Source organism: Theropithecus gelada, chromosome 2 (assembly GCF_003255815.1).
Source record: "Theropithecus gelada isolate Dixy chromosome 2, Tgel_1.0, whole genome shotgun sequence".
NCBI classification, from domain to species: domain Eukaryota; kingdom Metazoa; phylum Chordata; class Mammalia; order Primates; family Cercopithecidae; genus Theropithecus; species Theropithecus gelada.
The window spans coordinates 162,363,347-162,375,717 of NC_037669.1; the positions used below are offsets into that span (position 1 = coordinate 162,363,347).

Consider the following 12,371-nt stretch of genomic DNA (forward strand, 5'->3'; position numbering starts at 1 on the left):
TCAACCATGGCCTGAAAATATTAAATGGAAAATTCCAGAAATAAATAATTCATAAATTTTAAATTTCTCACTGTTCCGAGTAACATGATGAAATATGGCACCATCCTGCTCCATCTACCCAAGATATGAATCATCCCTTTGTCCATCGTATCTTGCATATGCTATCCACCCATTCCTTATGGGACCCTCTCGATTATCAGATTGACTATCATTATATCACAATGCTTGGGTTCAAGTAACACTTACATTACTTAATAATGGCCCCAAGGTGCAAGAGTAGTGATGCTGGAAATTTGAGTATGCCAAAAGAAACAGTAAAATACTTCCTTTTAATGAAAAGGTGTCAGTTCTCAATAAAAAACAAATCATGCTGAGGTTGCTAAGATCTACAGTAAGAACAAATCTTCTACCTGAAATTCTGAAGAGGGAAAAAGAAACCTGTGCATAGTATATAGGGTTCAGTACTATCTGAGGTTTCAGGCATCTACTTGGGGGTCTTGGAACATACCTCTTCAAAAGGGGGAATTACTCATTTACTTAATATGCACAAAGAAACCGTAAAGGAATGCTAAGATATTAATAAGAGGGGGTGCTTATATGTTTGTGTTGGTGATGGGGGGCACATTGAAAACTGGGCATATGGCAGGTACTAGGGTAGTAATGCAACTTTACTCTATATTGTATCTTTAAATATGTATATATTGGCCGGGTACAGTGGCTCACGCCTGTAATCCCAATACTCTGGGAGGTCGAGGTGGGTGAATCTCTGACCTGAGGTCAGGAGTTCAAGACCAGTCTGGCCAACATGGTGAAACCCTGTCTCTACTAAAATTACAAAAAAAAATTAGCTCGGCATGGTGGCAGGCAACTGTAATCCAAGCTACTTGGGAGGGTGAGGCAGGAGTATCGTTTGAACTCAGGAGGTGGAGGTTGCAGTGAGCCTAGACTGTGCCATTGCACTCCAGCTTGGTCAAAAAGAGGGAAACTATGTCTCCAAAAAAAAAAAAAAAAAGAGCATATATTTACTAATTTTTAAGCAAAACTGAATATTACCTATTCAAAAAATTAGATATATTTAAGAGAGAAGAAAAGGAATCATCACAGAAAACATTCCAAGAATTTGGTCGGTTTCAGGTGCAAAGAAAAAAAATAGAAAAGTAATTAGGAATAGGGTGAAGATAGATTTTTCTTTCTTTTGGATATGGGTTATTAAATATACAACTGCATGAAGATTTAATGGTGTATTTGGGAGACTAAAGTAAAAAATGCTGCTGGTCTTATTGTGTCATTTTAAGTTACAATAATTAGTCTTTCTCTTTATTTGTAATAAAATTCATTTATCAAAACACATAATTACAAAAAAGAATCTCCAATGGCTGAGGATTTATCATACTGCTACCTGTTACTGATTAAAAATGTGGCTTCTTTTGATTCCAAAGATATGTTTATCTTCAGAAATACCAGCACAATGGGATCATACTTTTTCTCAGAAGACAGTTATCTAATCGTTTACTAAATCATGCGGCCGGGCGCAGTGGCTCATGCCTGTAATCCCAGCACTCTGGGAGGCCAAGACGGGAGGATCACCTGAGGTTGGGAGTTCCAGACCAGCCTAACCCACATGGAGAAACCCCGTCTCTACTAAAAATACAAAATTAGCCGGGTGTGGTGATGCACATCTGTAATCCCAACTACTCGGGAGGCTGAGACGAGAATTGCTTGAACGCAGGAGGTAGAGACTGCAGTGAGCCAAGATCGTGCCATTGCACTCCAGCCTGGGCAACAAGAGCAAAACTCTGTCTCAAAAAGGAAAAAAAAAAAAAAAATCATGCATTTCTTCTAAGAGCCTAATCAAATGTTTTTAATTCCTTGGAAAATAAAGGTCAACTATGAGAAATCAGGGCCATATCTGAGGGCACCAATGAAACAATATTTCCCCAGCCACATTAGTTAACTAATATGTGATTTATAATATAAACAGATAAATATGACACAGTAATGCACACTACAAGAGCAGCAGTTGGCTGTGTTCCTGTAAAATGAAAAATAGTATAAAAGCAACAAACATAGCAGCACACTTCAGATAGTTCAGATTCCCAGAGCTCATGTCAGTGGGCTGTATAAAGGTAAACAGTTCTGTTCCACACAGAACACTCCAAAGTTATCTATATATTCATATATACATTAAACGACAAATTCATTCTAGAAACGGAAAATACATTTTCAGAATATAGTTAACTAGTTCAATAGCTAGTTGGAGTATTAAACACCAGCCACAACAGCTAACGATGAGGATGGAGAGGCAGGGGAAGTAGGGAGAAATCACACCCACTTAAAACAAAAAACAGTCTTTGTAGAGAGAAATAAAACCAAATGTCGTTAACAGCCTCTGGTGGCATAATCACATGCCCTCTACATGGCAGAAGATAGTATTTGTGGTTTATAAGGATGACCTTAGGTAACCAAGAGAAGATTAATTTCTTATTTCCTACTCATTAAGACAAAAAAGAATATAAAATAGCAGTCCCATGTCATTTGTTGAAGTTAGGTTACTGGCAGAGCCTGTGGTGCGAAAAAGCACTGCTAAGAAACAAAAGACAATAAACATAGCAATTTAAGAAAGATATCATCAGTGAGTACTATAAACCAGTATTTAGAGAAAACCTGCGTGCCAGAAACACATCTCATTAAATTCAAAATGGTTATGTCCAACTGTATAATCAATATTCTCTTTACAAGTCTTTCCTTGTCCCCCACAAATCCACATATACCAACTGAACTTTCCCTTAAGATAAATAAGCAGCCAGAGCCTATACTCTCACGTATATCTGAATTCAGATTCACCTTTCTAGAGTAGAGATGTGATTGAGTTTCTGATATTATATATGCAATAAATAACACAAACAACTAAAAATCAACTGCAGGATCATACCAGTTACATTATATGGAAAAACCCCAGCTAATCAGTTTCCTCTCACCCAATCTTTTCACGTAATATTTCGCCCATATAAAAGTGCACTCTGAAACAATAGTTTTGTAAAAGAAAAGGTTACCTAAATCTAGAATTAAACGTCTAGCTATTTGGAGATAAAACAAATTCAAAAACAAAAACCTGATTTACTTACTTACATTAGTCTAGGGCTCTAGACAGCAATGCAGTTGAAGAGAGGTCTGACCTTGTGAAGACACAGTCAAGGGTTAGTGGAAGGAACACTGGAGCCGGAGAGAGATGTGATCTCATAATGGCTGTATAACTAGTTGGCTATGTGACCTGGAACTATTTCTTGGGGCCTGGGTCTTCATTTTGCAAATCATAATCCCTGCCTCCTACGCTGTGTGTCTGGTGAGGTGAGGGGAAGGTGGATATGAATATGTATGGATGGGAGCGGGTGAGGATGGGTCCCAGATTTAAACAACAAAGGGCACTCTTTCTGCAGAGTTCTACAGTCAGCAACTCCATTAGGAGTATCCCATTTGACTCTAAATTTCATCCTGCAAGATAACTGATTGACTTATTTTCTCCTAATCTAACTGGTCACTAAGTTCTTCCAATTCTTTGATTTTTGAACCTCAATTACAGCTGACCCTTAAACAACACTGGTTCGAACTGCATGAGTCCACTTATATGTAGATTTTCTTCAATCTCTGCAACCCAAGACAGCAAACCCTCCACTTCCTCCTCACCTTCTTCAATGTGAAGATGACCAGGATGAAGATGTTTATGATGATCTGCTTCCATTCAATACATAGTATGTATTCTCTTTATGATTTCCTTAGTATTTTCATTTTATTGCTTATTTTATTGTAAGAATACAGTATATAATACATATAACATATAAAATATGTGTTAACTGTTTATGTTATTAGTAAGGCTTTTGGTCAACATTAGGCTATTAGTAGTTTTTAGGGAGCCAAAGGTTATATTCAAAGTTCCTATTGTGTTGGGGTTGGGGGAATTAGTGCCCCTAACTTCCACATTGTTCAAGGGTCAACTGTACCTGTAAAATAAAGAATTGTGCTAAATCATCCTTATGATCCATTTCCAGTTATAACATTCTATCCTATTTTGGAATATTCAGAATAAATTATTTCTTACTTATTAAACCTTGTCAAATGGTCTGAATGTTTGCATTCCCCTCACATTTATGTTAAAATCCCAACCCCAATGTCATGGCATTAGGAGGCGAGGTCCTTTGTGAGGTAATTAAGTCATGAGGGCAGTGGATGGGATTAATGCTCTTATAAAAGCGGCCCAAGAGAGCTCCCTCACCCTTTCCGCCATATGAGGTTATACTAAAAAGACTGCTGGCTATGAATAAGAAGTGGGTCCTCACCAGATACCAAATCTTCTGCCATCACAATCTTCCCCGGCCTCAGAACGGAGAAAAATTTGTAAGTCACTCAGTCTGTGATACTCTGTTATGGTAGCCCGAAAGGACTAAGACACCTCACTCTACTTCAACATTAACTAGATGAGGTAGTATCTTTATAATCTATGTTAGAGGTCTTCAAACTACCACCCACAGGCTGCAAGCCACCTAATTTGTAAAGTTTTACTGGAACAGAGCCACATCTGTTCAATTCACAGTTGAATAGTTGCGAGAGTCTGTATGGCCTGTAAATAGTATCTCGCCCTTTACAGAAAACGTTAGCCAACCTCTGATCTAGGCTAAGAACTTGATAGTAGGTACTATTAAAGTTACTGCTAACTTCATACATGTTTGTAATAATTATAAATAGTCTCACAAATCATTTTCCAAAACTTCTATTTGCAGAGAATTGTTTTCTTCTCTGCTCCTAAACCACAGAGGAGATAGTCCATAACCAGTGAGCTGGGCCAGAAGCCAAGTACTTTTATCCCTCCTCTTCCCAAAGTGGAAATAATGCTTTTCTTTGGCTGCCTAACAGTGCAGTGGCAAAAGGTTCAGATTCTGTTTTCAGGCTCAGAGTAGAATGAGCAAAAACCAATGACATTTCCACTTTTCCAACTATAATGCTGAAAAAGATAGCTGCTGCATTGTATTTTTTAAGAGTGTTGTGGATACCAGCTATTGTGGGTTTGTTCAACTCCTAACCCCTGGCAACTCAGAATATGACTTTAATTGGAGACAGAATCTTTACAGAGGTAATTAAAATGAGATCATTAGGGTGGGCCCTAATACAGTATGACTGGTGTCCTTACAAGAAGAAATCTGGAAACAGACATGGACAGAGGGAAATAAAGGGAGAAAACAGCCATTTTACAAGCCAGAGAGAGATACCCTGAAGAGATCCTTCCCTCATAGCCTTTCAAAGGAACCAATCCTGACAGCACCTTGATCTCAGACTTGTAGGCTCCAGAACTTTGAGTGAATAAATTTCTGCTGTTTAAGCCACCCAGTTTGGAGTACTTTATTACAGCAGCCTCAGCAAACTAATGCACCAGCACTGAAGTAAAAAGAAGAGACACATACTTCAGGTTTCATTCTTAATGCCAGAAACATCAGAATGGTGTTTTCCATTAAGGAGAGTATTTTTTATAAAAGGCCAATCGAATGAATTTTTGACAAATGCCTTCCACAATGCAGTCATTTAAGGACTTAACACGTACTGCAGGCAGTCTGAGGTCTGAGGTACTGCTAACCACATAGTGTTGAATGCAAGCATTAAGTGAATAAGCTCCCAAACAAAATATCTATACCTCAGTGGCCAGAAAACAGTCTTTAAAAGTTCTTCAATAGAAGTGACTTCACATGCAAATTTACTAAAAGCTAAATAGGTGGTCGGGGGAGGAGGGTGGGCATTATGGTGGGAGGAAAAGAGGAAGATTCTGATTATGGCAGGATTAAGAACACGGATTCTGTAGTCAAATTGCCTGGATCTGAATTCTGGCTCTAGCTTTTACTAGCACAAAACTTTGAAAGTTTAAAAGCTAAATTGCCTTAGTTTCCTTATAATAATACCTTCACAAATTTAGGATAAAATGAGATTAATGAAATGGCTAAAGTTAACAGTATTTAAAACGTAATAAGCACTCACTGTTTGCTATTACTTCACCCTATTCCATAATAACTATAACATTAATTCCAGTGGACTCTAGTATTACCATAGATTCTATGGATGTATTCACTTGCTTGATTACAGGTACCATGCCAAAAATTATACCTCATCCACAAATCTTAAGAGTTGTATCATGCACAAATATTTGGTTTCCAAAGAATTTAATTCTGGACTGCAAGTTAAAGAGAGTGAGTAGTTTTACTCTAAAGCAAGTCACCAAAATATAAAAGAGAAGGGGAAGAGATATCATGTTCAATACAGTAAGGAAACAGTTACAATCACAAATCAAACTATGAATTATTTCTATCAATAACAGTGAAATATGTATCAAATGGTAGGACACTGAGTTAAGTGAAGCTTCTTCAGATCTTGGGAAGGTTACCAAGTCCTCTAAAAAGTCATGTTTGCATGTGTGTCTCATTTGTTCCTTTCTCTCTGCTGTGTCCTAAAATCCCTAAAAATCTTTCAGACGATCTAGAGCTGTCTGGGTAATTCACAGGAAAATCCCCTATAGAACTCTTAACCTCATGCTGCATAAGAACAAAGTGGGGCAGTGCTAAACAAGAGACCAAGAAGGCATCTTTAATAATTTTTCACCCAGCTGGAGATGAGGGAGAGTAACAGCCATTCACCAGCAGATTACTACCTAAGAAACCACTGATCTAAGAAGCTGCTGAGCCAGCCCAACTACCTGTGGTACATCAACAAAAAAAGGAAACTAAATGATGAGAACATACGGACACACAGAGGAACACAACACACACCGGGGCCTATCAGAGGGTGGACGATGAGAGGAAAGAGGGTTCAGGAAAAAAATCACTGACGGGAACTAGGCTTAATATATGGATGATGAAACCATCTGTACAACAAACCCACATAAGTTTACCTATATAACACACCTGCGCATGCACTCCTGAACTTAAAATTTGGTTTGAGAGTTATTTGAAGAAACAAACCTAACAGATGCTCACTTTTTGCCCCTTCCTTTCTGTTCTGCAAAGAGGCATATTCCTCGAAGATATGTAAGAATCTGAAAGTATCCAGCACAGGACTAGTACAAAAATATATAGAGTAGAGTAAACTAGGAGAAATACGGTTGGAAAAAACCATCCCAGAAAATAAGAGGATGAATTCATGAGCTACTCTATATACTCAACTTCACTGAATTTAAGTTCTGAAGAGGAGACCTCAAAGAAAAGTTACAAGAAAGAAGAGATAAGACAATGTAAAGAGATGAGAGCTAGCTGAGTTTGGGGGGAAAAAAGGAGAACTATTAAAAACAAAAACCTAGAAATAACAAAAAGTAGGATAAACATGACTTAAAATGGTCAAGACTTTGAAGCCAAAGCCAGAGAATGAATCTTTAAAAACAGAAGTCAGAGCATGTTATTCTACTCCAAACAGAACTCTTCATTGGTTTTCCACATCACTTAGAGGGCCAAGGCAACACAAAAGAGTGAAACAAACTGGAGAAAATATAAATGTCCTTATTTTCTAATTTTTTTATCACAAGTCAGACATAATAAAAACCTGAAATATGAACACAGAAGGAAATGACTCTGTAAAATAATCTCAATCTTTGTATTTTTTTTACGTTAGAGAAATATATTTAGAGAATATAGAACTCTTGTTATGGATATCAAAGTAGTTTTTAAAATACAAAATTACAGTAACTGACTCTATTGTATGTTCTTATGAAAGCATATGACTTTTATATAAGGCAATCTTACATGAATTTCATACAAAGAAGCATTATTTCATATTGCTTAATTTACTTCTTTAAGATTATACCTACCTGCTATTACAATGTGGTGTTGGTAATTAACACGAAGTGTAAACATCTACACTAAATTTTCATTACTATGAACAAATTAGCCTATATTTCTCTTCATGTATTTTTTTCTCATCTTTACCTAAAGAATTGATCAGATCAAATATCTATTTCAATTCTAATTTATAACTCAACGTATCATAATTCATTAAAAGGCTGTTTGATGAATCCAGAATTTAAAATTAGGGTTATGGATATCAGTCAGTTTAACTTGCGCCTCAGCAACCATGGCATTCAAACCAAATTTACCCAGAACTCCTGGAGCATCTATACAGAACCTTTTAAGTCTATAAACTATATATTGTCTGAAGACTATTCTTCTGATACTTATTCTGAACTAAAATTTGGATACAATTAGTCTTTTACTACCCTGCTATTCTGGAAATCTATTTCCAATATAAAACTAAGAATTCATTGGTTAGCTTATACTTGACTTCTAAAATGTGTAGTATATCTTCTATAAAACTGTCCTAATCAACTTTTAATTTAAAGAGTTAATAGAAATTTAAAATGGATATAACATGAATGAACTGAAGAAATATCCACCAACCAAAATTTCTTCCTGATCAGGTTTCTGGTTCAGATTTCAAAATCTCTCCTGGGCCGGGTGCAGTGGCTCATGCCTGTAATCCCAGCACTTTGGGAGGCCGAGGTGGGTGGATCACCTGAGGTCATGAGTTCGACACCAGTCTGGCCAACATGGTGAAATCCCATCTCTACTAAAAATACAAAAATTAGTTGGGCCTGGGGGTGAATGTCTGTAATCCCAGCTACTTGGGAGGCTGAGGCAGAAAAATCATTTGAACCTGGTAGGTGGAGGTTGCAGTGAGCCCAGATGGCGCCACTGCCCTCCAGCCTGGGCAACAGAGCAAGACTCCGTCTCAAAAAAAAAAAAAGAGAATCTCTCCTGGTTCCTTCCTCATTTATGTAAAAGGATATTTTTTATAAAAGGCTATGGCAGTTATCCTCTATAGTGTCAACTTTTATAAGTTAAATATACATCCTGATTAATACTTATCTTCTTGTTAGAGCTCTGTTATCCATAAATTACAGGAGCCCTTACTATTTGCTCAGGGGAGCAAATACCTACCCTGTTCAGGAAGGTACTTACATCATATAAAGCTTTAATAGCTGTTTCTTGATTGTAGAATTTAAAACATATAAATACACTTCTCCAGAGTACATAGAGTCTATTTTTTTTTTCAACCTTTGTCTTTCTAGATTGTGGAAATAAATTCTTTATCATTTCAGAATGTAATAATGGACTTCAAAACTGATAGAAGAGAATTTTTAAGAAATCATATCTAAAAGTCACAGAGAAGATAATTCCTGATACCAACGAATTTATTTACTTGGCAGAACCAAAAAAATGAAGGAAAAAATAGAAATGCTGCTTAAAAAAGTAACAGCCATAATTTTGAATACTATATGCCAGGGACTTCCTAGGTATCTTAATGACATAATTTCATTTGCTTCTTCAAACCTATGAAATTTATAGTATTCCCATTTTTTTAGATGAGGAAGTTGAGGCTCAGAGAGCAAATAAACTTCAAAAGATCATGGAGGTGGTAAGAGGTAAGGCCAAGACTGCATCCAAATCTGTCTGGCAAAAGAGCTTGTGCCATTCACACTACCTGTAGTGTCTCTCATGGCAACACAAAGCCTGATTTATTTCTTTATTCTTTTTTTTGTTTATAAGTAGAAAGCTGAGGTTCTAGTTCAATGGAAATCTAGCCTTGGATTTTACTCCAGCTAATTTTACTCCAAACCCAAGTAAGTTTTTGTTTTAGTTTTCCTAAATTAGAGCCTAACTGATAAGTCTAAACAGAAAAAAGTCTAAGATCTTGAGTTGCACTCATAGACAAATCATTCGCCTTCTTTCCCTTTCCACTTACCTGACACCCTTCAACCCTTAACTTGTACCCATCCCCATTTCTCCCATTCTCATTTCCATTAAAGACTTGAGAAACAGGGCAAAATGTAAACAAATTTCTGAAAAAGAGACACAGTCTAAACTTATATTGCTATAATCACCATCCCAGGCACTTTAAATAAATATGCCAGGAAGGCAAAGTAGACTAACTGCCTGCCTTCTTGGAGTTTACATTCTGGAGGAGATAAAATGACAGTACACAAGTAATTTAAAAAGGATGTCAGACAACAATAAGCACAAGGAAAAAAGATAACAGGAGAGGGGGATTAGGTGGTAGTGGCAGTGACCAAGGAAAATCTTGTTGATGAGGTGATATCTGATCAAGGACATGAAAAGGTTCAGGGTGTTAAGTGGCTGAGGAAGGTTTAAGGCTAAGGAAACAGCAGCACAAAGAACCAGAGGTAGAAGGTGGCCAGTGGGGTTAGAGCAGAGCAAATAAAAACAGAGTAGTAGAAATTCAAGTCAGAAGAAATCTGAGGTGGGGAGATAATGTACAGCTCTAAGGCCAATGTAAAAACTTAACTTTTTTATTGAGAACTGAGAACAATTAAATTCATCTAAAATTGTATTTTTCCTTTGAAAAATAGCTACATGAGCTATATTACCTCTTTAAACTGATAAAACATTTAAAGTATTTTCACTTTTTATGTGAAGAGTGCCTCACACTTATAATCTCAGCACTTTGGGAGGCTGAGGCAGGCAAATCACCTGAGACCAAGAGTTCAAGACCAGCCTAGCCAACATGGTGAAACCCCATCTCTACTAAAAATACAAAAATTAGCCGGGCCTGGTGGCGCACACCTGTAGTCCCAGCTACTCAGAAGGCTGAGGCAGGAGAATCCCTTGAACCTGGGAGGTTGTAGTGAGCTGAGATCATGCCACTGCACTCCAGCCTGGGCCACTCAGCGAGACTCTGTCTCAGAGAAAAATTTAAAAAGTATTCTTTCAAGGGTAAGTTCAAATAGCTTTTTATACAAGTACCATGGTTAATTTTACACATGATTTGTACTTGGATTATTCAGAAGAAACTAAGCATTCTTTCAAATGCTTATTTCAAAGCTGACATCTATATACTGTCATGCTCATGTTAAGACTCATTTGACTATCATACTTACAGAAACCAGGAAGTCAACCTTCTACAAGTAACTAAAAATACTTTTTGCAAACATTTACTTTTAAAAGGAAGGGATTAAGTCAACTTTGAGCATTTGAAAAGTTTCTCCTAGGTGTAAAAATAAAAAATGAAAAAAAAAAACAAAAAAAAAAAAACAAAAACCAAACCCTTCATGTGGAATCATATAAAATAATCTTTATGACAAAACAAAAATTATCAGAATTCTGTGTTAAAATAAAAAATGCAGCAGTAGACTTCTTATGCAAAGTCCTAAACTGTTTCTTAGATGATATTTGTGTAGAAAATTCCATAAACTTGTGTTCCATTAATTTATATTATTAAAAGAAGTAATTTTTTTCAACCTCCTCAGTTCTTTCCTTGAGTAAATTTTAGCTGAAAATTAACAAGGAACAGGCATCTTCAGGGAAGTACGTCAGCAGTGAAATTATTCATAAACTAACAAAATATTAGCCAGGTCCACGTTTAACCATATTTAATTTTATATGATCATGAAATCTGTTATAGAAATAAGGTATTTTTTAAAAATCAGATGGATTCTTAAATTTTTATGAATTTGTAATGGCAAAACTCTGGGTTATTATTTAATGAAATCTTCACACAAAATTTCACCCTCTGAGCCCTCCTTTCCACAAACTATCAAAGGAATACTACTACTTATCCAATTTCATTATGCATGTATGTACGTAATTTGGCAACACAAGCTCAAATTAATGACACATATCCTTTGCCAATAAATATCATTACAATCATCTGGCTATAACAAGAGTATTTCTAAACTCTGTCTGCTTGCCTTTTTTGGAACTGTAGGTAGTCTGACCACAATAGGAGCTATTCTATCATAGACAGTTCTAGTATTACTTCATATTGTAAAGACTTAAATGGTTTAGAAAAAATAATAAAGGAGTGTAATTGACTAAAAGTATTTTACAGGCCCTCAAGTAGGGTTAGATAAAAGCTATTTAAACACAGAAATCTTGCTGGCATTGCCTTCAAAATATACCTCCTATCAGACTATTTCTTACTGTCTCCACCGTTGTATTTGGTATAAACCACCATTACCTCCACCTAGGAGAACTGCAACCATCTCCTATAATTCTGTGCTCAATGAGGCCCACTATAACTCCTCCATATAATACCCTATATAGGCCAGGCATGGTGGCTCACTCCTGTAATCCCAGCACTTTGGGAGGCCGAGGTGGGCAGATCACGAGGTCAGGAGATAGAGACCATCCTAGCCAACAAGGTGAAACCCCGTCTCTACTAAAAAAACAAAAATCAGCTGGGTATGGAGGCGCGTACCTGTAATCCCAGCTACTTGGGAGGCTGAGGCAGGATAATCACTTGAACCAGGGAGTTGGAGGTTGCAGTGAGCTGAGATCATGCCACTACACTCCAGCCTGGCAACAGAGCGAGACTCCATCTCAAAAAACAAA

General features: G+C 36.9%; 1 protein-coding gene across 11 annotated transcripts in view; it reads right to left on the minus strand.

Annotated features, from left to right (window-relative positions):
• ANKRD28 (ankyrin repeat domain 28) overlaps positions 1-12,371 on the minus strand; it is a 196,861-nt gene that overhangs the window by 89,774 nt on the left and 94,716 nt on the right. Inside the window, exon 1 of one of the 11 annotated variants that reach the window (XM_025375729.1) lies at positions 3,130-3,193. The exons of the other annotated variants lie outside the window; for them this stretch is intronic. The gene's annotated coding sequence lies outside the window, so the exon portion shown is untranslated. Of the gene's footprint in view, positions 1-3,129; positions 3,194-12,371 lie in introns of those variants that run through there. 11 annotated transcript variants of the gene reach the window in all.